The sequence below is a fragment of the Alligator mississippiensis genome, chromosome 2 (assembly GCF_030867095.1).
Source record: "Alligator mississippiensis isolate rAllMis1 chromosome 2, rAllMis1, whole genome shotgun sequence".
Taxonomy (NCBI): domain Eukaryota; kingdom Metazoa; phylum Chordata; order Crocodylia; family Alligatoridae; genus Alligator; species Alligator mississippiensis.
Window position 1 is genome coordinate 80,138,559 of NC_081825.1, and position 27,796 is coordinate 80,166,354.

The 27,796-nt window shown below is 45.2% G+C and overlaps 1 long non-coding RNA gene across 3 annotated transcripts; it reads left to right on the forward strand.

Moving 5' to 3' along the window:
- The first annotated feature begins 347 nt into the window (after window positions 1-347).
- On the forward strand, window positions 348-27,796 carry LOC109281624 (uncharacterized). 3 transcript variants are annotated; one of them, XR_002088323.2, is made up of 5 exons: window positions 351-754; window positions 12,463-13,446; window positions 13,820-14,311; window positions 20,073-20,428; window positions 22,672-27,796. It is a non-coding gene; the product is annotated as an uncharacterized LOC109281624 (long non-coding RNA). The 3 variants fall into 3 exon arrangements; XR_009459791.1 differs by having other exon boundaries at window positions 348-754; window positions 12,463-14,311; XR_009459792.1 differs by lacking the exon at window positions 351-754 and adding an exon at window positions 10,297-12,342 and having other exon boundaries at window positions 12,463-14,311.

A 27,796-nucleotide genomic window follows, 5' to 3' on the forward strand; every position in this document is an offset into this window, starting at 1 on the left:
ACTGGATCCTTCCGTCCTCTCTCTGGGGTAGCCGTGGGGCGATAACAGCGAGAATACCTCCCCTCTAGGAGTCTCCACTTGGCTGCCCTACGTTGCTACCGGCCAAACCTGCTGGTTTTTCAAGGCGGGGGGGGGGGGAGGGTAAGAGGGAGGTTTAAAAAGGCCTGAGAGTGTCCGGCTTCAAGGCAGGGGCCAAAAAGGAGGGTTTGCAGGCAGAAAACCTCGTTGCAAATCGAGGATCCGCCTCAGCCAGGCCCAGAGGAGGTCGCCCAGCCCCGCGGCAGAAGAGGACAGGGGGGCAGATGGGCACGGCTGGGGGTGCAGCGCGGCCTGGGGGTGGGGGCCGGGCCGGGCGGGGGTGGCCTTCGCCCCAGCCCAGGATGCCTCGGCCTGCCCTTCCGCTCGCCTGTCCCGAGGAGGATTGCAGGGATCGCTGCCGGACTGGGCTGGGGGGGCTCTAATGACCCCGGCCCCTCCCCCGGCGCGGAGCCCCAGCCGGGGGAGGGCATTGCGGGGCGCTGCGGTGTTGTGCAGAGGATCAGGCGGTGCCCCGTGGTGCTGTCAGCAGTGACAGATCCCAGGCGCCGCCGCTACTGTATGGCAGATTGAGTTTCTCAGCAGAAAACTCTCTCCCTCCCTCCCGAGCGTCTTCACAAACCTCGTCCCGACCCTACAGGGCGCTTCGGCTCCAGCGGGGGCCCGAGCTGGCAGCCCCGAGGGCGCGGGGAGCCCGGCCCCAGCCCGGGGCGGCGAGGTAAGTGCCGGGGCGGCGGGGCAGGGGGCCGCACCGAGCTGCCCAGCAGCCAGCGCCCGTGCAGCCTCCGGCCGGGCTCGGGCCTCCCGGGGCCCGAGGGGATACCCCCACCCCCGAGTCCCCCCAGGCTGGCCAGGGAGCTACCGACACCTCGGCGAGAGATCAGCTGCTGCACCCGGGGCTCCTCGCCCCGCGATGCACGAGAGACGAATAACACTCAGGGCAGGGCTGAGTCCGCAGGGCCATCGCGCTCCGCTGGCCTTCGCAGGGCACCGAGCCAAGGGGCGGGGGGGGGGGTGCTAATTCAGCCCCCTTCTAAGAAAGGCGCGTTTACCTCCGAAGCGGCGGGGCATCATCTGCCTGCTCCCTTTTCCTTTCCGATCGCAAGGACTGTCAGTGTCCACCCCCCCTCCCCAGACACACACACACACACACACACCCCACCACCACCGCCCCTTCCTTTGCTTCGGGGGGGCTGGGGGGTAGGTTGAGTGCGGAGCTGCGCCTGAGCTAAATGAGGATTTAATAATCTCCGCAGCTCCGCCGGGTCCGGACAGGGAGGGAGCGCGGGCTGTGGGGCTCCGCCGGGCGGGGTGGCGGGGCATGTCACAGCTGCCGGCCTGGATCCCTCTGGTTTGGAGGTGGGGGAGTGGCCCCCTAGTATTAGGTCGCCGCTTTGCAAGGGAGGAAGGCAGGACTTGGAAGCGATCGCTGCTTTCCGCCTGTCCTCTCCGGACTTGAGGATCGGTGAAAGGAAGTGCGCTTGTTTCTCCCCGCGGTTTCGGGGAGCGCATCCGCCTGCCGCTGCATGCAAAGCAATGCCCGGCCGTGCGAGCACAACCGGGACCTCACACTCCCAGCCAGGGCCAAGCCTCCTTCTTGGCCCCAAACACCGGCTGGCGTTTCCCCACGTTTTCCTCGAGGACGGTTGCAGCTTTGATGATGCCATTATAAAGCATTGATTACAAATGTATTCCGAGGCGCTATATTAGAAGGCTTTATATCTGCAATTAGGGACATCTGGGGATGATTAGAGCCCTCCATTCCCCAGATCAGAGCCCTCCCCAACCCAAGAGCTCGCTGCTTTCAGATACCCGCATGAGCCAGCCGAGGCAGGTACTGAGATGCAGCCCCGTCTTTCATGTCTCTGGCCCGGGCTTGCTTGGCCGCCTGCATATCCCCGGTGCTGCATGTCAGCGCGGCGCCGAGATGTCTTCCTGGTCCTCAGACTTGTGTGTTTGTGCGGGCGAGGAGCACCCTCCTGGAAAAGCATTTCAGCCCCCTTCTCCGGCCTTCCCAAAGGAAAAGCGCCTGGATGCAAGCAGTAGAAGTGTTTTCATACACATAGCGCTCGTAAAAGGCTCCCCCACTAACCTCACTTCCAGGCTCTGAGGCACTGAAAGGCTTTATTTCAACCCCCCAGCCAAAGCCCTCCCCTCTCCTCCTCCTCTCTCTCTTTTTTAAACCCTTGCCTTTAGCAGGAGTATAATTGTGACCCTGCCTGATGCACAGAGCCTCCTGTTGGGAGCAGTTAGCCGTGGCTGCTTTAGGCCCGAGGACCTCCCAAGTGGCTGTGGCCTGGGTGTCATGGGCAGGGACTCTGCACATTGTCCAGTCTCTCTCATCAAAGTCCCCGGCACCGTGGAGCCAACAGTTGTGTTTGTGGACGGTGCGCGGAGTGGGAAAATAGTAAGCAGTTTTCTCCAACCCACCGGCCCAGCGTCCGAAACGCTGCAGAAACTTAACCAGCTTTTTTCATAACTTTAGGTATATGGAGTGATTTACATTTCCGGCTGCTCTGTCAATGGGGCAGTAATTTACAGTGTGATAAAAACGCTTTTACAACAGCAGATAATGTTCAAGCCGTATCTTACTGAGCCAAAAAAAAAAAAAAGACGTTTAAGGGAACACACAAAAATATATTTTTTCCCCCCCGCGCACTTGAAATGACCATATTTAAATTGCAGGCAAACTGCGCCGGAACTGAAGCAAAAGAGGATGAAATCAATAGTGCCCGTTTGTTTATGCTGGGTGTATTATATATCGCGATTTAAAGCTTTACTTCGTTCAATAGTTGTATTTTAGTGCAGTCGAGTCAGCGCCTGCCCCGAACGGAAATGTTGCATTTGGTCATGGGCGTATAGTATTGAAACCATTTCTTTTATTCACTTTGTTTTCCCCATGGAAGCCTAAAACTGTTGTTAGCCTTTAGGAAAGGGGAGCAGATCTGTATTCAGTTCTAAACTAAGACAGCCGATCTCGACTGGTTTGCAAAATAACCAGGGTAGCAGGATTAGCAGCTCTCCTGGCATTTCGATTCTGGTTTCATCCCCGAAACACCGGGTTTTATGGGCACGGTTTATATTTAGAGACACAAGAAATTGAAAACGACTGGACTGTCTGCTATTGCCTTGCTCGAGTCAAACGTGTGTCAGGTACAGCTCTATGAATCCGGCCAGCACTTCACAAAACGATCAAGAGGTTTCAAGCAACAACAAAAGCCGCATTAAGTACGTGTAGCGGCTGCGCCCGTTGAGATAGCTGTAATTATTTATACCAGAATAGTACTTTACTCCAGTACTGATTTGAAACACAAGCCCTAAAGCATCTAATGATTTCCAGTTTTAATTTATAGAGATGAACAGTATAGGTTAGCGGGCAAAGTTTGTCTTTTGCACGCTTGTAAAAGGCTTTATGTGTATTTCCACCGTTCAGATACACCCGGACCTCACACACAGGCATACCGATCCACCCCCCGCCCCCCCTTTTCAGTCCATGAGTCTGTGCCTTAATCAACTCAGTGCTGAGCACTGAAGAGGAGCTGGGCGCATTTTTTTAAATCGAGGCATATTTCAGCGTGTTTGGATGAACACGCCGGCTCCGTCAGTTAGCTCTGTAATAGCCCTGTTATTTTTACTAAACGATCAGGACTGGCTCCAAGTGACCTGCAATCATTTAAAACCATTTTCTATCATGCCACGAGAAAAAAATACACAAGTCATTGCAAATAACTGGCGAAACGACTGATCTATGGCACATTTTATCTTTATTTAGGAGACATGCGCTTTGCAAGATCACCTCGGTTTTCATTCCCCACTAAAAGTATGGAAATCTCACAGTATATTCTTCACGGGACTTAGACAGCTTCAGAAATCTATTAGTCCTTGAAGGAAATGGGGAAAAAATACACACAGCTTCCCAGTTCTGAGCAAGGGCATCCTGCCATTTGCTGAACTAAATCCAAAGCCTGAATTTGAATCTCTTTGTATTACTATGGTGGGGAAGTCTTGCCAATTTTTGGCAACGTGGATTCTAAGAGTGTTTTACAGTGCATATGCCTGTCTATAAAGGGTGCGTGCATCTACAACTGAAGATAAACAATATGCCCCATAACAACATCTATTTTTTCACCCACAGATACACACTAGTGGTGGGGGGGACATGCTGCTGTAAAGTGATGTGTATATAGGTTAATAGCTATCAAAGTTTCATCTCTGGTAGTGATACACGCAGGAATACTGAGACATGAATATATATACATGTATAAACGACGTAATTGTATTTGTATCTATATATAATATGTATATATACTGTATATATGCGTGTGCTGGGGTGTGTGTATGTGTGTGCATATACAGTAATTGCAAATACTCTGCATGTATGTGTATGTGTAATTAAAAATAGAATAGCTTTAAAGATGGTATGTTTTTCCTTTCTTGAATCGTTTTTGCGGCTCCCTCTATTCAGTTTACTAACCACAACAGCTGACTTTACAGGCAGAGAGGGGAAAAAATCCTCATCAAAACAGAATTCCCGAAAACATTCCTAAAATGCTCCTTCTCTATGGTGTGCAGCGTATACACAATATCTGATGGCGAGGTGTGCTATAACCTTTTTATCCTCACTCCTTTGGGATGTCCAGAATAACAGTGCATTGCGTTGCCATTTGTGAATAATGCAGTCAATCCCAACTACCGCAGATAAATCCTCCAGTCCCCATCACATGACCGGGCAGTTTTATCATGTGTATATACATTGTTCAGGGAGTTCTAATATTTTTATTGGGATTATTTTTTGCCTGTCCTTTCGCCTGTAAAACTGGCTGTGTCAGTTGCCACGAGTCAAACTGTACAAGGCTCAATGGGAGCATTAAAAGCTTCTTCAGAAAGACACATCGAAAGATGATTGTATTTCTTTGCACAGATATGGCTCAGCTTTAATTTTTTTTTAATCTTTTTGGGGCCTGAAATTAAGAATTGTATGTCCCAGAGGGGAACTAAGACTCCCCCCGTTCATTCAGAGAACATGCAGATCCCATTTCAAGCCATGCAGAGCAAGCTTTAAAGGACTGACATTTTTATGTACAGGAAAGCTGTCCCTGGTACAGGACTGAATATTGCCCAACCTCAGTTTGATTTTTGTGGGAGTTGTGTTGGGGGGCGGGGGGCGGAAGAGAAGGAGAAGCCATTGCTCTGCCTGGAATATTTTTTTCTCCTTAATTGTAGCTGTTTGAAGTGGCTCGGAGTCTGGAATGCTGGAATAAATCGTGGGATAGATGGATTAGTGTGCAGACCGCGGGAGAGATAGGCAAAGGAGCTTGATAAACTCATCTATCACGTGGCTCCACAAATTATCATGTAGCTCTGCTATGTAGCATGCGATCTGAACAGTAAAAAATACACCTATCTTGCAGTAGCACCCCAAGGCTCCGTTGCGGCAGTCCCGTACTACAGATTTACAAGAAATTGTTTATAAAGTGCTATTTATCATTATACCTACTGATCCATCTGACCCTGTATGGAGATCTATTTGTAACTATAGATAGCCTTTTCAGAGCTGCAGGAGAATAACGATTTTTCTTGCATTGCGAAATCTATTGCGTTACTATTTCAGGTGTATCATATTCATTTATAATATATATTAAGCCCACGACATAAGGGAAGACTCCCAGCTTTTAACATTTGGACACAACGTCACAATTTTTAAGTTTGTGTGGCTGCACACACACACAAAATATATATAAAAGACGTGAGATTTACCCAAAAACCTTGTCTGTGTGTAATTAGTGCTGGGGTGGCTGTGTGGTAGACTTTCTGACTGCCACGCGGTAGACCCGAGTTCAAGTTTCTGCTGGGGTGAATGAAATGACACAGAGAAACTTTTCCGCCCAGGGCAGAGGGTCGGACTAGAAGATCTGCAAAGGTCTCTTCCGACCCTATATCTATGAATGTCTTAATGAGGTTTTTTGGTCTTAATTTTTTTCTGTCTGCGCGCGCGCGCACACACACACACCAGATAGATAGATAGATAGATAGATAGATAGATAGATAGATAGATAGATAGATAGATATCTGTGTGTGCAGACAGAAAAAAAATCAAGACACAAAAAAACCCCATTAAGGCATCATTAATTACACATAGACAGACAAGGTTCTTTGGGTAAATCTTTCAGGTATTTATATACTCTTTCTCTAACCTTCGGATATTTATACCCTTATATATCCGAAAGCTTGCAAAGAAGAATTTTTCCAACTGTTTTTCCAGCTGAGTTGGTCTAATAAAAGATCAGATTCACCCAAGGAGCCTTGTCTGCCTATCTCCTTAAACCAACACGGCTATAACCTATACCCTTAATTATACACAAGCACACACCTTGGAAACCGTAGTGTTATTCATGTCATAGGTTGCAGAGTGGTATAATAAAATTAATGTCTCTTGCACCTTTGAATACCTCGCAGATATTCATGTATCTGCTCACTAATCCTTCTTCTCTACAACTTCTGGTATTCCAGAGCTGTAAGCAGCTTCTGCCAGCTGCCATGTACCAACAGTTAGACACCCTCCCCCCTCCCCCCCTTACATCCAAAATTTCCCAGGCCAAGCGATAGGTTTGAGATCCGAGTTCTCACAGCTAGAAATAGGAGCTTAATCGAGCTGGTCGGGGGGGGGGGGGGGCAAGCGTAATGTGTCAGCAGGGCAAACGATGCTTGCTGCAAAGCCACTGAAGGTCAAAAGATACTGAACTTTGCCATGACTTCTTTATGTTTAGAAAGCTACTCTATCTTACTCTATTTGAGCTCTCTGCAGTGGGGTTGATGGTTGAGGCAGGTGAAAGGATCCCCATGAATACTCACAATCCCTTTCCACAACTTCTCATTTTTATTCTTTTTTTTTTTTTTTTTTTTGGTAAAAAACGGCACTGATTTATACGTACAAAACTGTAATTGCTAAAGGCTTTGCCATTGGTGATTAAGTTTACCATTTTACTGTCATGTTAGTAAAAATCTTGAATCATAGGATATGTAGGAAGTAGCTCTGGAAGGGAACTCCTGACCATCCAGTGCAGGCCCCTGCTATGACAGGCCACCACCTTATTATGCAACCAATAAGTCATCTTCCCTCTTAAAACTGGTTAAGGGTTTGGCCTAATTTCACCCCAGTGTGATAAGACACTGTGTCTGCGTTTCTTGGTTCTATGGATTAAAGAATTTTTTTAATTAAAGAATTTTTTTTTTGCAAAAATCTAGTTGGTCTAATAAAAGATCTCACTTCTACCAAGTCCTGATTCCTTTTGGTTCTATGGATGGTTTCAAGAAGAGGTTGGGTAGGCATCTGAGATGCTCAGAACTAGTGAATCCTGCATCAGTGCGGGATTGGACCAGATGACCCTTGAGGTCCCTACCAGCCCCTATGATCTTGTGTGGTGAATATGAGAGAGAATATCTGTGCGTCTGGATAGAAAGGAATATTAACTCGTTTTTCTACAGAAAAAGACAACTTGGGTATATGTTAAAATGCCATATATTTTAGATTGCATGGAAAATAATAAAATGTTTATGTCATGTTAATAAGTGCACTTGATCTGAGCCTTCAAGAGGCCACATTTGCTTTTTACCCAAGAAAATGAAATTTCTCTGATCAGAAAGAACGGTGCTAGAGATAAATACATTTTTATGTCGCATAGAGCACTGCGAAGACATATTAGGAAGGGCTGTGAGAAAAACAGAAACCCTCTCAACAAGGTAGCAATATTTCACAACACACTATCTCGGCATTTCTTTAAAAGATTGGAACACGATGAGGTCATATAATGTATTAAGGCTGCGTTCAAATTATATGGGCTTGGAAGGTGTTTAAAACCTTTACATGTCTCTGTTATTTTCTTTGCACACATACGGTTTAAAATAAGTAACGTGATTATTTTATTAAATTTGATTATTTTAAAAAAAATCTTTAACAGCCAAGGTTTCTTCTGAAGGGAATTTTGGCACCTGTTCTAAACTGCAGAACAGGAGATCATAATCCAAACACTTTCCATACTGGCTCTGCCGGTTTTAAGACTATTTTCAGATGACTGCAGGAATCTGGTTATCAGCAACACAATAAACAATAACCCCCCCCAAATAAATCAATAGTAATCCCATTGTGTCATTATGTAGTGACATATTTGCCTACAATGACTGTGATCCATCTTTACTTGTGACACAAAAGGACCCGATCCCGGACTTCAAATATAACCACAATGGGAGCTGAGTCAGAATTGGGCCTTTTGTGTGTATGCAGCCATCATATAAGTAGATGCGTGTCCGTTCGTTTGTGTATATACCACCTTAAAACTAGTATACTGTAGTTTGTTGTGTTGTTTTGTCTGCTGTATTTGTTGTGACAAGAATGACAGAAAAAAACCCCAAAACAATAAAAATTCAAAGACCGTGTGGAAATTAGAATGATTTGTAAACTAGATCTAGACCGTTTTAAAAAACGTCATATCATCTTAAATTCTGTTACCCAATATAAACAACTTTTGGTCTCATTTTCAAAAGGACTTACTTGGCAGAACAGAATGAATTCAAGGCGGTAATAAGGAAACTATATAAATCTGCATTTACAACTTGTTTTAAAACTAGAGCATCATTGTCCTTGGCCCTTTAACGTAGTCAAGTGTAATAAAGGAGACCCAAGAGCTTGTTCATTGTTTGAATGGAGCTAACATATGAGGTCAGAGTCGTCTGGCAATGCTATGTTGCACCAGATCAGCTCCTCATATGGATAAATGTACAAATATTCCGATTTATTTTTTTAAATATATGCTTTTAAAAACGTGTGCACAATGAGTAGGCTGGGAGGATGGGCTTCTTGGGTTTTGTTTCCAAGCCAAAATGACACAGTCCAAATTATGAACAAATGGTTTGCAGAATCCCCCCCCCCCCCCCCGGAAGAAAGCTTGTTTGAAGTCGTAGGAGCTTTGAAAAAATATATATATTTACTCTCGGTTTAATTTTGAAGGTCTTGGTGGGTGATTTTTTGAACTCCCTTAATTTAAAAAAAGGACTACATAAATATCACGTGGATTTTTTTAATTTGTAAATTAAATAACCCAATAAATAAAATTCGCTCCTGGGATGGGACCTGGTATGCTAAGGTTCAGCCCGGAGCACATTGTTATGAGTTATAAACCCCTGGGAAAAAAGCGAGGGCGGGGGGAGACTTTTCTGGTGGAAACCCGGGCAATCTCCTAAGTATGCATCACCGTCACAAGACAGACGTTGCCTCTGGTTTAGCCCGCCAAGATACGAGGGCCATTAAGATTTAACTGAGTGGTGAAGGAGCCTCACGTTGTATTTTCTTACTGAAGAATGTGGCATCCCACAGTGCTGCAGCAGACCTCCTGCTGGGGGTGCAGCCCGGCTCTCTGCTCAGCCCCACCCCAGCCAACGCAGGTGAGCAGGACTCACCGGAGCAAAGGCTTGCAGGATTTGGCCCGATATCCCTCGGCTGCCAATGTCTATTCCCAGCAGTCCCCTGCCCAGAGCAGGGGGGCTGGGCCCGATGCTCTCACGAGGCCCCTTCCAGCCCTTAACTTCTGCGAATCTGCGAGCCCAACCCTGAAATATTCCACTGCAGTGAACACGTGCATTCGCTGAGCCGGATTGCACCTTCTCATTGATTTTTAAAATCTTTTTAGTCTGGTCTGCTGCAAGACAGTTAACTTGAACTTGCTGCTGGAGCTAAGCAGACTCCGGGTATCCTCACCTCACTTGGGTGTCAGATGCACTCGACTTGGCTTGATTTTGGGCCTGATCCCGCAGGGCTCCTGGGGCGGGGGGGGATGTCCGTCCCCTCTCCAGAAACAGGGGCTGCCCTTTCTACCTGCGAAGGCCGGAGGAGGGGACAGGCTGCCAGCCCGCTGGTGCCCCGCTGCTGCCAGGCAGTCTCGTTAGCGGGAGTCTGCGAGCTCCGGTTGTCCCGCTCCCGGCTAAACAGCGCCAAACCAGGTCCTCGCATCAGATTTCTCTCCGGCAGAAAAAGAGGCGGGGAGGACCGTGGTTTATCTGTAAGATCCGCAGACTCGGGGGCTCAGCCATGTTTGCAAGATAGGAAAAACTAGCCCTATTGTGGCCTGATTCCGCGTTTCTTGACTCCTTTCAGCGTGCCGGATTGCCAGTCCATCGGGGAGTTATAACCAGGGACATTGGTTTTCTCTAATTTAAAAAAAAATCCCCAATTTTCGGTTAAAAAAAGGAACCCCAAATCCACATTTTCCGTTATTTGTGTGTGTGTGGGGGGGGGGGGGGATAGGTAGATAGATAAGATAGACCACTATATGAAACACCACTAATACATAGATAGAGAAAGGGATATATATCTATTTATATATATCTATCTATATATCTATCTCTATACCTATCTCTATTCATATCTATATATATTCTATATCTATCTCTAGATAGATTTAGCTATTACACTGTCGGTCGATAGATAGATAGATAGATAGATAGATAGATAGATAGATATAGTAGTGTTTCATTTTAATCAAGGAAAATTGTGGATTTGGGATTCCTTTTTTTAACTGAAAATTGGGGATTTTTTTTTTTTTAATCAGAGAAAACCAGTATCTCTGGTGATAACGGAATTACCCATGTCTCGGCCTGATCTATATGCACCCCGGCCTCCTAATGCTCCCCTACCCCTAACCAAAGCCAACCTCAGCTAACCTGGCACAGGTACTGCCCCATTTGCCCATTGCGGGCGCTTCGCCCTGCCAGGGGCTCTGAAGATGCTTTCCACGTAGGCTCATTTTGAAATTCCTTATCCAAATATTTCGGTAAAAGTAAATGGTTTTTAGCGGTTAACTCCCTTCTTGGATCCACACGCATTTTGCTTTGCTGCGCACTTTGCATTTTGATTTGCTGTGGCTTCCTGTATCCAGAAGAAAACCATGCTAAACATAACTGCAGGGAATGTCTGGATGAATCTCTGTCCCCACGCACTGCTTCCCCTTCCCAGTTCGTTGGGAGGCAAGTGAGCACATTTTCTACCTCGGTCCTGGAACTGCAAGGATGACAAGGAAGCAAGAACAGCCTGAACATCCTTCCCCAGGGTGTAAGACCAAACAGATGCACTGAAACGGTCCTGGAGTCCTCCCTCCGCTCTTTTCACCGATGGAGGTGTTTGGCAACCCAGCCCTTTCATTCCCATAATCTGCTTCAGGGCTTTAGCAGACAGCAGAAGAGCGAGAGTAATGTTATCTCAGAGCCCTCGTGCTAATCAATGTGTTCATATGTTGGACATCCCCCTTGCCTGTTTTATAGGGTTTCGCTGGCCGTGTTTTAATGGGCTGGGTCATTGAGACTGATGCTAGCGAGGTTATTAGGATTAAGTAACCTAATTAATCGTGTGACCATTAGTAGGCTTTGAACGAAGGTTGTTTTCCGTGTAACATGGTTTTGTGTCTCTTAACGCGGATAGTTATTTAAGCTGTACCTACAAAACGGCTAGGGAGGTCTTCTTTGTTTAAGCAGAGTCGCTTAGGCACAGAAATAGCTTTAGTTGTGCAGCTACAGACAGAGCTGCTCGCTACCCCGTCTGCTTCTGTAAGAACCAAAAACTGCTTTTTTTAAGCACAGAAGTCAGTGAAACCGATCGCTGTGGACTTTTCGATACTGTCTGACACAACAATGTGCACCGAGATTTCTCCCTGAACTCCTTGGGGAAACCAGCATCGCTGGCAGAGAAAAAGAGAGAAATTCACACACACACACACACACACACACACACACACACGTATGTATATATGTATATGTGTATATGCACATAAACACACACATGTATATCTATATATATCGTGTGTGAGTATATATATACACACATCTACATATCTATACTGGCCCTATGTGTGTATATATATACACACACACACATATATATCTACACACACACGCGAGCGCGCACGCACACACGCGCACACACATATATATAGCCAATGTATCTTTCTCTCTGTGCCAGCCTTTCTTTGTGCTTGTTATTGGCTTGTCTGAGCGACGCTGGTTTCACATACAGATGTTTGCATATGTGTGTGTGTGTATACATGTATATGTATATATGTGTGTAAATGTGTGTGTGTATGTACACACACATATATACACATAGATATACATGCATACATATAATCTCTCTCTCTAGATAGATAGATAGATAGATAGATAGATAGATAGATAGATAGATAGATATCCTCGTGCTATTTAGAAAACAATTGGCAGCATTTATTTTTTTTAAAGAGTTTGCTTTTATTTTGCAGGGCGAACCAGGTAAGCAAGGTTTGATTGTCTTTCTGAACCAGCTGCGCTGCTACCTTTTTATCCACTGCTTGAAGATTTGATTACAGTATTTGATTTCTTTCCCTTACGTACAATATTTGATTACCTTAGGACCTGGGAGCAAAGAAGATGGTTATATGGAAATCCCAAGCACCGGTAAACCAAAAGGAAGCGACGTTTCACTGGAGAAGCGAGCCGCCGCAGGGTAATGACGACGCGGGGACCCGGCTTGCTGCGCGGTGGGACACCCCCGAGGGCAGTGCCCGGGGCTCGGTGGCGCGTGGCTGGGACCGCCCGGACACGCCGGAGCCCACAACCTGCCCGGCTCCGGCAGCGGCCGCAATCCCGGCCTGGCAGCTCTCTTCCCGGCCCGGGAGGAAGGGCCACTCCGCCCCGCCGGGAGCCCCCGCCGGCCTTGGCTCGTCCCCTGCCACCGCCAGCACCGGCGGGGACCCGCGGCTCGCAGCCTGCCCTCTAGCGCCACCTACCGCCCCCTTCCCGCATGGAAAAACGAGACCTTTTGGCACCCGGATTTCCACTGCACAGCGGAGAAACTTGCACACGCCGTTGATCGCCCCCAGGAGGGAGCGCTTGAATGTAGGTGTAGCCCACGGGCTGTCATCCTCGCTCGGGACATCCCCTCCGCGCGGCGGACCTCCGCTTAGTTAGGGCAGTGTTAATGGCTAAATCTATCTATCGATCGATCGATCGATCGATAGATAGATGTAGCAATTAACCGTGCCCTAATTAAACGGATACTTGATTATAGATATAGATATAGCCCGAACTGCTCTCACGTTTTGAACGCTGGAGGCACTGAGGAAGCACTTGACTGAAGCGCGGGTGGAGCAGGGCGGCGCGGTGCCGGGTGAGGCCAGGTGCTGGTGTCGGGCCAGCCCTGCTCTGCCCGGCCGGGCTCCCCGCCTGGGTTTGCTGGGCTCCGCGGTGCGGTGTTGGGAGCCACAGGCGATGCGAAGGCTCAGGGGAGCCCACCGGGAATCCGGAGCAAGGGGTCCAGCGGGGGTCTTCATCTGGCTTTGGATCCGGCTTGCGGTTCAGCGCTACCCGCACTTATAGGGAGTGCGGGATGACGAGGTGAGAGGCCACTGGGACAGGGACGGGCGGGGAAAGGACCAGCCACCCCGCAGCCAGGTACCGGACCCCCACGTGGAGGAGTGCAGTGGCGGGGAGGGGAGTTCAGCTCGCAGGGGTCGTGGGCTCCGGGGGGGCTGGCACCGCTGTGCGGGGCGGGGAGACATTGCTGCTCCCTTGTGACCGTCCTGTCCTTACCGCGGGTAGCCCGGACCTACAGACCTGAGCATCAGAGGGATGGGCGGTCGGGGACAAGGTGAACATACACCAGTGAGTCTCTCCCGCGGAAACTTCGCTTACGAGCACATGGTTTCTTACTAATTGTGCGGAAAAAAATGCCTTCCTTTCCCCTTTTTTTAATGACATGTCCCTGAAGCCGTCATGGAGATGGATACAGTGTTTCCAGAAACCGATGACACATTTTTCCAGATATAAAATGATATAATTGCAAAAAGCACCAGCCTAAACCTGACTACACGTTTCCGGGGGGAAAAGGGGACCCTCCATCATTATGTGTTTCACCTACAGGCTGTGCTAAATAATGTACACTAAATAATGTACGCTAAATAAGGATAAAGTCTCCACCCTCTGGGGATTGTTTCTGAAGGTATTTACTGCCAGAGGAGTTCATCTTCCTTTTCCTTGGACCACTCACTATCTGCCCAGCACCTGCTCTCTGCTGTTCAGCTGGGTTTGAGATTTTCCTGGGCTCCTCCGATGTATAACCCCTCAAAGAAGGTGCCAGCCAGTGACCAGTGCCCATTAAAGGCCCCTTCTCCAGACCACTGATGGCAACTCGACTTTTTCCTACCACTTCCTGCGGAGCAGCTCTGCCCTCCCTCCCCAGGATGGGAATTGTCCTGGCCAGGTACTCCTGAACCCTTTTCTTTTGCGTGAGACTTTCGGCTGAGTTTCTATAACCTGGAGCATAGTCAAATCATGCATCACCCTTTCCACCTCGATGCTAAACGCTCCCAGTCCAGTGTGTGTGTGGGTGTGAGTGTGAGTATGAGTGTGAGTATGAGTGTGAGTGTGCGTGAGAGAGAGAAAAGGGGCCCCAGAGACCGATCAGAGGAGATCTGCGGGCAGTGAAATCCAGTTCCGTGGGAAACACACTTTGTCTTGGGCTTGGGATTTTCTTTTCTCCCATCATGTCCAAGGGACCCTCTAGCAAAAGAAAGGGTGTCCCCAACGCCGCATCAGGGGAGTCAATAGCAGGTTTTGTCTTCACCTACAGAAAAAAATAGAAGCCAAAATAGATTTCCACTCTCCTTTCCCACGCACATGTCACCATTTCACGTGGATTCACACCCTTCTTGGTGGGCATACAGTCATTGCTTCTTTGCAGGGGAGCCGCTGTCCCGTCCCCCCCCCCCTCCCCCCCCCCCCCGGCTGGCTTGAATCGGCATGGAGAAGAGGCAGGGGCCGGGACACAGGACACGGGACATACTCCCCCACCGTGCCTGCAGATGAGCTCAAGTCGCTCCTGCCCTGGCTTCCCGGTAGACTCCTGGGGTTTGACTGACAGCAGCACGGGGCAGTGGAAATAGCATCCTCTTCCAGAGTAATGCTGATTTTCTCCTGCTTGGGACGCTAGGGTGAGAGGATGGGGCGAATCTGGGGGTTGCAGTCCTCGGGATTAGGTCAGCAATGAAAATTAATGTTTAACTCAGATCTTTAAATGACATTACGGAGAGTCAGTGGAGTGCAACCCCCTGTACTAGGACAGGCGTCAATTTGAGCATATCCCAACGGGCTTCCCTCCTGAAAGCCATGGTGCCAATCCCTGATCAATGTCTCGGGAGGCCTTTCTTGAGAGGTCCCTTGTCTATCTCCCCACCTGGGACTAGGAGACTGTCTGGGAATGGTCAGTGCCAAAGCATCATCTCTTCTGCTCTGAAAACCCCAGCCCCGCAAAACATCTCTACTCCGGCTTCATTGCTTAAGACCCAAGCCTGACGAAATAGCGTTAGTTTACACAACTATTTCTTCGCTGCAAACGAAGACAGTATCCCCCAGCCCTGTCAAAACGCCTCCCCTGCAGTTTTTGAAGTCCCTGGGTGTCTACTCTTGGGAAGCCAGTGGGAATCTGCCTCATCGGAATGGACCAGATCCGACCCGGAGAGCTGGAGCCATCCCTCCCCCTTTTCACTGGGTGTCCACTGACGGAGTTTGGCAACCCGGTCCTTTCGTTTCCATAACCGGTTTGAGAGCTTTAGCAGACTGCAGAGAAGTGAGGGCAATGTTATCTCATGCTAACAAACGTGTTCATATGTTGAACATCCCTCAGCTGCCCCTTGCCAATGCCTTCTCCCATTCCAGCATAAACAAGATTGCAAGAGAGGTGCAGCGCAGCTTAAAGTTTGGAGGGTGACCTCCTCTCCACCCCATCTCTGCTGGCTTTGGAGCCTCTGGGGGAAAATTTGGACCCTTAAGTGATTTGTTCCATCCTCTAAACTTACACCTGAATTCATCTCCTTGCAATTCATCTCATGCAAAAGGAAGACCCAGGTCAAAGCACATATTAAAACTCAGGCACCAACATTTTTTGGAAAGGGCCAGATCATGGGTCCTTCCAGACCAGCCCGGGGAAAGTTGTACTATCATAACCCGCCTTCATTTTCCAATTCCTTCTTTCTCTGTCCGCTGTCCAGGTTGTAGCCCTATTGGTCTAGAGGCAAAAGGAATCAACACTCAGGTGATATCTTGTATTATACCAGCTAGATATTTGCAAACAAATTATTTTATTTACATAATTAATTTAGAACTATTAATGACTATTATGACTATTTATAAATATTAATATTTAAATGATTAATTTAATAAAATACATTGCTTGTAAACATCTAGTTGGTCTAGTAAAGATGATGCCTCCTCTTTCACGAGTTTTGAGTCTCTCTCTTTTATACTCACAGCCTCAAAGCAGCTGGCTGTTTAAAACCTCCCGGTTTGCTAAGAAGGTAACACAAAATAAAACCCAAATAGAGTTTATTTCGTTGGATTGTCTATAGCTTTTCTATAGCTTAGCTTGTGTCAGGGAAGTCCTCAGATTGGACCTCTAGTCAATAATTTCTATGACTATCTTGAAATTTCTGGTTTGTTTCCTATTAACGATCCTTCTTCAGCATTACAAGGGTTTCTTCATAACCAGGGATGTGTGTGTGTGTGTGTGTGTGTGTGTGTGTGTGTGTGTGTGTGTGTGTGAAAATTTTTGTTTTAAAATTTTCATTTAACAAATCTGATCAGAGGCAGCCGAGCACTTCAGAACTGAGTTCAGTTTCACCAACTAGTCCGAGTTTGTCAATTTGGCCCCTGGGCCTTTCAAAATGATTTTAAAATTTTGTTACCTGAAGGTTCATTGTCAATCAGAGCCACCTGAAAACCTTGTGACAGTGAGGGAAAAGGGAGCAATGATAAAAATAATTTAAAAAACACTTTATTGCTAAAAAACACTTTATTATTTAAAAAACAACTTTATAATAACACTTTATAATTTAAAAAACACTTTATTGCTAATTATATTTGGCTTCTGTTTCTCTCCCAAAGCAGTGAGGGGAACAAAATGGCTCCTGAATCTGCATTTCTTTTCACCAGAGAAAAGTTGAGCCTGCTCAGGCACTGCTAAGGACCTGGTGAATCCTAAAAGAATAGATTATAGGAGTCGTCCCACTGACTTCAGAGGGCTTTGGATGAGGAGTCTGTTGCAGTCTCAGTTTCTTTTTAAAGACCTATGTTAAAGCACATATGAGGATGCCAACTTCAGGCCCAATTCTGTGGCCTTTATGGTAACTAACATCTTGGAGAGTACACAGGCGTTGAATGGTTCATCTGATTTCACATATTTTCTCCTTCCCTTCCACAAAGGCACACATACACACATCCAACATGTGGCACTACTACTAGTTTTTCTACTCCCTACAAACCAAGGCTATTTTACCCACTCCGCTGTCACTGTAAACCTGTCTGAGCTAGCTGTCAAGTAAACCACTGTGCTCCTGTATGCTAGGGCTTGCTTTTTTATTAGTAAAATCTACAAACCCTCAGCTATGTCTAGGCAAGAAAAAAGATGAAAATATTCCATCTTCTAGCTTCTCCTCTCCCCATTTTAAACTATCACTGTTACTAAATAAACAAAGAAAAGCAAAGAGAAATAAATTCTCCCCATCCATTTTTTTTCTACTAATAAACCAGTTAATGGAAAAGATTCTAGTTCACATCTTCCTTTTGAAAGAAAGTTGTCCTGAATAAGTACTGCAGATAGGAGATCATAATTTCTACATGAGGGGCTCATAGGGTCCCCATTACCACAGAATATAAATGCTTCAAAATCTGTGATGCTTGGGAAGCAATAAAAAGCTATTAACCTTATTCAACAACTGAGGAGCTGAGGCCCAGTGTCCAGCATCCTTCCTCTTGGCACACACTCAGAAATCATGTTTTATTCCATATTTATTTCATACCCTCCAGAAAAGGCAGGGATTTAATTTTTCCTCATCTAGGGCCTGATGGAAAGCCAAATGGAGTCTTTCCATTGACTTCAGAGGGCTTTGCCTAAGGGGCCTGTTGCATTCACTGTTTCTTTTTAAAGACCTAAGATGTGTATTAAAGCATATAGGAGGATGGTGACTTCTGGTGTGATTCTGTGGTCATTGTCAGATAAACCTCTTTGTGAACCCCCTAAGAAAGAAAATTGCCAGAAAAAAGTCTGCAGGAATTGGTCAATGTTTGCCCCAGCTAGGACTGGAGGGTTAGACTGTAGGCAGTAAAACCAGCATCAACACTGCGAGATACTACTAGACCACGCTTTTATCAACCCACTGCAGTGCCTGTGACCTGGCCTTTGCAGGTGCCCCCATTCCCTTCTCCTTGATTCATTGTCCCTCAGGACTTTTCTGCCAACAAATGGTGGTTTGAGAGGTGCTTCTTAAACCATCTTGCTAAACTTCAGACCTGAGCCAGAGGCCCATGAAGCATAGACTCAGAGTGGAGCCCATTAGCAGTGTAGCATGGTTTTACTTTGTGATATTCTCTATTTCATCTGAGCTCCCAGTACTTACCTGCTTCATTCCTTTTTTTAAATTTATGATGGCATTTGCCACAGACCTAATGAACTGTCCAAATCTGAATGTCCCTCATCCAGATGCCAAACAAAGGTTTTTAAAAAAAAGTTAAATAGGATGTGGATTGAAAAGGCAGCATTTTAATAAAAATATATTTTGGGTTACAGAGAGTTTGTTAAATGTTATTAGCCACACTGAAATTTTACCCATATGATAAAAAGTATAAATACATTGGGTCTGTTTGCATAGTTAAAATCAGATTTCCAGAACTAGAGGTAAAGACAACAACAACAACAATGGTGATCATTTCTGTGGATAAATAACGTTAACTCCTGGAACCAAACGTTTTTCAGCTCTGCAAATCTGTTCAGCAACTATTCAAAGTTTTGGGATTTATTCCTATAATTAGCAGTATTATTGATAATATTAGCAATATCATTGCTAATATTAAGGCAGTCCAAATAATACCATCTGTCAATCAGACAAGGCTCTCTGGGTAAATCCGATATCTTTTATTAGACCAAATAAAATAGTTGGAAACATTCTTCAATCAGTATTTTTGTTTTAATTTAATGAGAAATACTTGTGATTCCTGGTAGATACAAAGTGAGAAATCGCCTCTCCATAGGCTAAATTCGGGAAGTTTTAGAAGGATTTTTAGCCTAGGGAGAGGCGATTTCTCACATTGTATCTACCACAAATCACAAGTATTTCTCTGATTAGCTCTTTTCTAGTTTATCACCATACTTGAAGCTCTTCCTTTGAAATATATGTCATTTAAATCAAACCCCAACAAACCCTTTTTTTCCCATCGTCTAACTAATAGTGTCTTTTTGTGCCTGCCGTTTCCATGGCTTTGTGGGGCAGGAAGCTGTCCTGTCCATGGTGATCAGTGCTGGTGTTTTGTTATATTTGCTCTAGGAACAAAAAGCATCTGGTTTGGCCAGCTGCTTTTGCCTCATTGTGGTGTGGTGGGCTTGATAGCACTCCTGCCGCCCCGGTCCAAGCAGCAATATATATTATTCGGACGTCATTAGGACACCACCTAATCAGGAGAGTTGTTTTTGAAGCCTAGGGGTCTTTGTAAAAAAATCAAATAATATTTCTCCAAAACACTGTCAGGAAAATCAAACTCGATGCTCACAGGAGCAATATCTCACGGTCTGGGCATCGCTTTGCATCATCACTCTGGCAAGATGACGACTGCCTTTGCCTGATGAGATGCCCAGGATGGAGCTGGCTTTGTGCTCAGTACAGCAGCTCTTGCCCTTTTTTCTGCTCACATTTACTTACTCGATTTCCCAAGGAAGGCTCGGGGCGGCTCACAAGAGGAGAGCAGAATGACAGCGGACCCCTCCCTGGGTTTCAGCAAGGGCAGGATCCGACCCTACAGTCTCGCTGCCAGGTTTTTAGGGTGCATCTGAAATGCTCAGCCAGGGGGGGCATTCGCATGTTAAGTGTTTCCGACGTCTTGCTGAGGAGCCCTAGCTGCACTTAGAGCCCGTGCATCTTTTTCTTCCCCTTGTCTCTTCTTCGGAGGGATTCAGGAATCCTGTTGTTCCTTTGCAGTCTGTTACCGCATCGACGGAAGAGGATGTGCAACTTAGTGGAAACGTGTCAGGGCAATCGGGCCGGAGCCAAAGTCCGCTGTAGGCATTTGAACATTTCTCCTTGCCTCCTGGACCCTCTGGATCCAGCCCTTGGTGAGCCAGATCTCGATCACAGCTGGGACTTAATTTTGCTAAACCACTTCTTAATACCTGAGGCTGCCTGGATCTCCAGACAGATCCAACGCGACTGCCAGATGAGGATGACAGCTCAGCTCTCCTGTGAAATACGGATTTGCATTTCGACCTAGAAGGACTTGTGCAACCCCTGCTGTCTCCCATGTCTGGAGGAGGGCGAGTGCGCCCGACAGCTTGCAGGTAGATAACGACCATCATTTGTTTGCAAATATCGAGCTGGTCTAACCAAAGATACACCTGCTCTTCCAGGAGGTTTGATTCCTAGATCCTCTTCAATGCCTGAGTCACTACAAACTCCCGCTATGCAGAACCGATAGGAGTTTAGCTGTAATTATTATAATAAGCCCAGCTCTCCTGCAGACACCATGCTGGGGGTGCAGGTCTGCAGAGCCCCCCGGGAAGTCTGGGGGAGGTTCCCCTAAGCAGGGCGAGGCCCTAAAGTTTATCACGAAAAGGAATGACTGGGGAAGGCTCCTTGTTGTCCACAGGGGAGCGGCGCCTGGGATCCGCTCTGCACTTGGCAGTGCAGGGCACGTGGGAGGGACCAATGGACCAGGTCTTGTCCCTTTGTGCTGGCGTTGCTTTGCAAAGCACCCGCTTTCCTCCAGTGCCGAAATGGCACTTCGCTTCCAACCCGTTGTTTTAAGCCCCCTATACAGCCCGTTCCGGCGGCTTCATTTGTCTGTCGTCTGCTTTCGGTGCTGCGAGCATTGCACAAGAAATACGAGGGTGATATTATGGCAACAATTTCCCAGAAGATCCCGGTGTAAATTTAGCAGGCGCTCTGATTCCAGTCCGGAGTTGGGCACGCAAGACAGAGAAACTGCCCGCTGCTTCCCCTGCGGCGCGCTGAGCACGGGCCGGCGGGCTCCGCCGGCGGCGCCGACCTGCTCAGGATGGGGCCAGGCTTGCGGGTCCCAGCCGGCTTTCAGACCCAGCCTGACCCCGCTCCAAGGAGAGGAAACAGCTGCATTTTTTTAGCAGCGGCTTTGGGAAGGTGTTGCTCCCCGCCTTTCTCAGGGAGGGAGCAGGAGGGAGAACCCCCCCCCCCCCCCAAGAAAAGATCCTATCTTTTAGCTTCTCTCACCATTTTAAACCATCACTATTACCAAACAATCACAAGCAACGAGAAATAAGGCAATTCCCCCTCTCCCCTCATCCATTTTTTCCCCTGATAAACCAGGTAATGGTAAAGAGTCTCATCCACGACTTTCTTTTGAAAGGTTTTCCTGAATAAGCACTTCAGATAGGAGATCATCATTTCTAGGTGAGGAGCTCATAGGGTCCCCATTGCCACAGAATATACATGCTTCACAACCTGTGATGCTGGGTTGTTGGTTGTAGCTGTGTTGGTCTAAGGCAGGGGTGGGCAAAATATGGCCCAGAGGCCGGATGCCATTCTATCTGGCCTGCAGCGCCCCTAAAATATTTAGAAAATGAATATTTATCTGCCCCTGCCTGCCTGTCATGCAGCCCTCGGTGGCTTGCCAAACTCAGTATGCAGCCCTCCACACAAAATAATTGCCCATCCCTGGTCTAAGGACATAGGCAGGCAAGGTTCTTTGAGTAGATGTGATATTTTTTTATTAGACCAGCTCAGTCGGATATCACATCTACTAGGTATCTGCCAGGTTGTGGAAGATTAAGATTGGTGGATGGAGGAACAGCCAGTGTCACTGTTGGTCTAATAAAAGATATCACATCTACTCAAAGAACCTTGCCTGTCACAACCTGTGATGTCCTTTTTTTGCAGGGATGGGAGATAAGTGGAGCCACACAGCAAGGGGCTTTCTCCTTTCACGGGCATTCGCCCTATCAGCTTCTTGTTCTTAAGTATGCAGTGCTGGAGGATACTTGCTGGTAGCAGGCCCATATGTGGTTCCCAAATGATCCAAATGGATTTGGATCTGTTCTGTGTAATTTGACCTAGGACACAAAAATATTTTCCTTAACAAAATAAAATAAAAAATGTGGTGCTGCTGTCCTCATCCGCCATTGTACACCGGACTACCCTGGAGTCACAAGTGGGACCGTGCCTTTGCCTGCAAAGCAACATCAAAGGGGGTGTGACAGGCAATATGGATCGCATATGGGAGGCTCACAGGGCTTTTCTGCCAGAATGTATTTCCTGGAGACTTTTTTTATTCTTTTCCTTTCTTTTAAACAGGCAGGAGAGGGGCTTTAGATATAGTGATATCCCTACAGGCTTCTCACAGGCAGAAGAGGGGGAGAGAAAGAGAGAGAGAGCACAGGCCTTAGCTAGCTCAACATGCAGATGAGAGGAGGGCAATGAGGGGTCCCTTGCCTTCTGTGTGGGATCTTGGGAATAGATCAAAGGGTGGCCTTTTTAAAAATTATTATTATTATTATTATTATTACCTCTTTGGACTGCTTTGGGTTAACCCTTTTCCTTCTTTTTCCAGTACTAGGCGCATTCAGCAGACAGTGACACTGGCTCTTCCCCCATCCACTACAAGCCTCTGAAACTCATTCTTAATCTTCCACAACCTGACAGATACCAAGTGCCAGCATCTTAACCACCAGGCAGGTGACACGCTGCCAGCTCTAAGCACAACCCCTTCCAACTTTACACACAGATCAAGCAACTCTCATTATCTCAGTTCCCACCAGCAATCCCTATTCAAAATCTGCATGTTACCCAAGGTTACCTGCCATCACCACTCACTGGCATTGTGGAATTTGAGTGTGCTATAATAAGGAACTGCAGGTGATTTAAGGTCCTGTGAGGGAAAAGAATGAGAACCCTGTCTTTGAATGGTGATAACCCAAATTGCTGTCCAAATAAACCCCATGTTTCCTAATGGCACTTGGGAAATGCACTTAAGTGAGTACTTTCTATATTTCTTTGTAGGCTAAAAGTTACTTGGGGAAAGGCAATGTAGTGTAATTGTTTTGCTACTACTTGGACATATGGTATCTGGAATGAACTGCTGCAACTTCAAATGACATCTTTGTTCTATGGTTCTGATCCTGAAAATACCTGCATGCATACTGTAATACAAGTCACCTGAAGGCATCAGGACTTAAACTAAGTTTAGCAAAGGAACTTTGGCAATTCAAATAGTCCAAAACTACAGTCCTCAAAACCATTCTCTAACCCTTTATGGGCCTAAAGACTGTAGGCACATAAATCTTTACTAGCAAAGCTTCATAAGCACCTCTGCCTTGAATCTCAGTCTTTGCATGGCATAGTTCAAGATTCACAGGGTCAGAAAGCAAGTAGGAACATTACCCTGTAGTTACGTCACTCACCTAGGAAGGGGAGTTCTTTCCAAACGTATAATTAGCAGGGTTTGTTTGCTTACTTCACTGCTCTGGAAGTCCTACCTGCTGCCACAGCAAAGTCTGCCTACCCCAGTTATCGATACTATAGTGACACCACAGGGTCTTTGCACCTGGCTGCTACTGCAACAGCAGCAGTGGAGGGCTGCAGTTTGCTACCCTGGCATGGCCTCACCCAGGAAGCTACCATTTTGGTACCCCAAATAAGTTGGTGCCCCTTACCCACCCCACATTGCATTACGGGTGCTTGCCTCCTACCCTGCAGACCAGTTTACATTTAGCAGTCACTGGATAAAATAACCAGACCTCAGATCAGAAACTGTTACTCAGGTCATAAAATAAATGCAAGATCAGATCCTGCACTCCTATTATACGGAACTGAAAGTAACTGGAGAAACTTTTAAATACGGAGTGGAGAATCAGGTATAACTAAAAGCAATTTGAACCAAATTCTCCTCCTGCATATTTCAATCCAGTCTGTCAAAGTAATTTATTCAGATAAATGTTTTAAGAGCCAAGCATTGGTAATAAAAATGGAAATCTCAGCTTCTCATTCTGACAATCACATTAGAGTTTCCCATACTGTGCGCAACCAGGTTCTGGGATGTATAATCTCTGGGCAAGTGAAAGGAAAGGGGAAGCTCAGAAGGCTGTTCAATACATTTAATTCCCAGGTTAATAATCGGACCTGTGTAAAATTAACCACACAATTATAATCCTTTACAATTGTTAGAATTGTATTGCCTTCTAACATAATTTTGCATTAAAAAAAACCTCTTTTGTGTAAAGAATATATGGATCTTAATATGCAGAAAAGACCTTAGTAAGCACTTCTTATTGCCTGTGCCATTTTTCATTAAACAACAAGAATTTTTCAGACTATAATCCAGCAGATTGATGAGGTTTGGCAAGAGATTATAATATTTAAAAATCATAGCTTTGAAAAGTTTTTTTTTAATTTTTCCACATTAATAGAAAAAACCTTAAAAAGGAGAAACATATTTTCCTTTGCTACACTAAAATCTTTCTCAAAGACATGAACCTGCTTCCATGAAAGTCAATGGGGAGATACGTCAAAGAGAGGAGACATTTTGGAAGAAATTACCAATACAGCTGAGCCTTTTCCTCACACAAGTAGTGCTTTTGTGCCATATTGCACCTGCTACAGTTGGACAATTTTTCCCTACTTTGTTTTCCACAATTGTTGTAGTAACACACTGCCAATATACTTTGCAATTACTGGGTGTCTCAGCTTTTTAACTCAACTGGTCCTGTACTCTTTACTCTGACAAACAAACAGGTTTTTCGGAATTTTTTTAATTGCTTTTGTCAAGGGTCTAGCTATCATTTTGAAATATGCACAAATACTTACACGCTTCCTTGTAACCAGGCTCCTAAGGTAACCCTGCTCCACCAACCCGTTCTATCTGCAGTGTATGCAGCATGTTCTCTCTACCACTGAATTATGTTAGCTTTTAGTGAAGGTACTGGGTTCCAGTTTTCTCTCAGCTGTGATGACTGACTAACTCCAGTGAAGTCATCTCAGTTATAGGAACAGAACTGATAAAAGTCCACTAGTTGAGTATGATGCTGGAGTAGATCCTTAGGTCTGTACATTTAGGTATATGCTATTAAAAGGTGTGAAAAGGGAAAATGGGGCAAATTTACCAGGCAGCACATGAAATGTTGCCCCACTGAGATTAAAATTGGATCTCAGAGTGTACACACCAATCCCCTACTTTGATACTGGTTCCAAGTTGATGAGTTTATCTGATGTATCATGTGTGCAGCATAAGGCACACTGAAGAAACAGCGTTAGTTTTTCCTGTATGTGCTTTTCTAAAGAATTTCCTGGTGACTGTATCTAACATCATAGTCTGGGGTCCCTAGCTGAGGCCTCTCACACCCTTTGTAATTTAAAATAAAAGCTGGCATGAGTTCCCAAGTGCCAGTTTCACTAGCAAGATCATAACCAAGTTTCCCTGTGGTATACAATTGAATTATGAATACCAGATTATTTGTAGAGATCAGATTTGCTTTATATTTAAACACATTTTAAAATGCCAGCAAGAGGAGAACAACATATTAGTCTGGTATCCTGTAATCTTATTTATCTACACACAGAATAAAGTCTCAGATGCTGAGATCTTTTAACAGTTTTTCCATATTGGATTTTTGGGTGGATGTGGTTTCCTTTATGTATCCTAGTAACATATTTAGTTAATTTATCCATCTATGAATAGGCAGATATGCATACATATCCATATGTACAAACACATATAGTCCTAATTAAAAGTGTTACACTTCCCATTGCAGAACTAAGTCCAGAGTGAAGCAGGGTTGAGAGATTGCTCCTGTTTTCCATTGATTTAGCAGAGGGAGACAGTACAGTTCCACTCACTGATGAACAATCCAAAAAGTGAAATTCAGAATGTCTTCGGCCTTCACAGTTAAGGTTGCAGTGAGATTTTCACTCAACGTAAAATGAAAATCCTCCTATTTCACACTTTAATGATTGAAGTCAGTGGGAATTAGGTTCCCTGCTCATAGAACCTTTGTAGGATTAAGGTCTTAATCCCCAATCTTATACTTCCACATGCATTTAACATCAAGCCGAAGAACAGTTCCATCCTTTGCAGTGGGACTACTTATGCTAAATGCTAAACATGTGCATAAGTGATTGCAAGATGGGGCCTTAAATTGTTGTGGTAGCCTTGGCTGTTATAAGGCAAACTGAAAATGCAGAGACTCTTAGCAGATAAATTGGTACATAAAGGATGGAGTGATCTGCAAACATTTAATATTAAAATATAAACATAATTTACTTATATGAGGGATTCTGGAGGTCCTAAGAAATGCTCAGTATTGGCCTAACCCTGCCCCAGTTGAAATAAACAGGAGCTTTACCACTGATTTCAATGGGAGCAGATTTAGGCTGCTCTAGTAGTCTTTTCTTATACTATCCCTTACCTTTTCTTATATGGGTTTTTCAGGTTGATCTTACAACTAAGATGACTAAAGAAATAACCGTCTTGTGAATTGGATTGCATCAAGGGAGTGTAGTGCTGCCATCATGATGATGCTGAAATGTCAGGCAGCCATAAATTTTGATTCAGTAGCTTTGATGTCCTGTGTAATGTCCAGATACTTCTTGGATGTTTATACAAGACTAATCTGTACCCAAGAAGACTGATAAGATGTAACGAAACACAGAATGCCATATATGTAGATGAAGAGGGGAGGGATTAATATCATTGTCCATACTTAGTCAAACACTTATGCACATCAATAAGCATTTTGAATAAGTAAGACCTGATGAATTGGGCCTGGAAAGTTAATAGTTTACTTGATAACTGGTTTGGAAAAATCCACTGTTTTCTAAGTTCTCACCAGAATTACAAGATGATATTTTGAAACCATTAATAAATACAAACAGTACACTTTATATTAAAAATGAAATATGGGAAATTTGCCAGATATAAGTTTAGAAATTAAGGGTCAAATGTGACAAATATTCTTCTCAGATACCTTGCAAGGGAAAATCCTAAAATATTTGTTTTATATTGCATCTCATATTAAATTAATATCACTTTGTGCATGGTTCTTTTTAAGTCATAAGAAATGAAAAAGCACATGTTATTCTGCATCAATTTATTTACCTATAGGGTATTTGTTGTCATATCAGCTGTCACACACTGAAACCTGATGTTGGTAGTAATTATTAAAGAAAAAAGTACCTGTACATTTTTGTCATTTGATTTCTGTAATTTGTGGTGAATGTTGTTTATGGAATAAATAGATCGAATGCATGTGAATAGCATGGGAAATCAATAAAATAAACCCTGTATTCATTTCAAATGTCAAATATTTTTTGCCAATGTACATGTTTTGAATTGTAGTGATTTTTCCATTTAGGAATATGTTGCCCTCATTAGCCTGCCTCCTTTTAAGTCAAATATTGATTATTTTGTAGGTGCTCTTCTAATTAATGGAATAGAGGTTCTTGATAAATAAGTATACACTGATCAATGTTAAATGTTGGAGCTAAACTAACTTCTTTTTAATTTAGGAAAATTGTGGATTTGTGATTAAGCTATAGGGGAATGGGAGGCAGTTATACTATGTTTATTTTTATGGTTTATAGTTGAGAATTTTTATATTATCTCACCTTTTCCTCATGGAATGAATAGTAAAACATGGAGGAATACAATGACAGAATAAAGTTAAATACATTTGTATCACAAA